Here is a 204-nt window from a genome sequence, read left to right as displayed (position 1 = left end):
TAATGTTCATACAGCCATTTCTTTAACTGAAATACCGAATAGTTTCTTTGGTGTGAAAAACTATAATAGTACACAGGATCCTAATGAGACAATTAATAATGTGAAATAGGAAGTAAAGGGCTAAAGGTGTAAGGAAAGTGGGAAGGGTGGGGGAAAGGTAATAAGGGAGAGGAAAAAAATATGAGAAACTGAAAAAATGGAAAT

This window comes from Fukomys damarensis, unplaced genomic scaffold, assembly GCF_012274545.1.
Source record: "Fukomys damarensis isolate Sample0158 unplaced genomic scaffold, DMR_v1.0_HiC HiC_scaffold_25, whole genome shotgun sequence".
In the NCBI taxonomy this organism is placed as follows: domain Eukaryota; kingdom Metazoa; phylum Chordata; class Mammalia; order Rodentia; family Bathyergidae; genus Fukomys; species Fukomys damarensis.
This window is presented reverse-complemented; position numbering follows the sequence as displayed.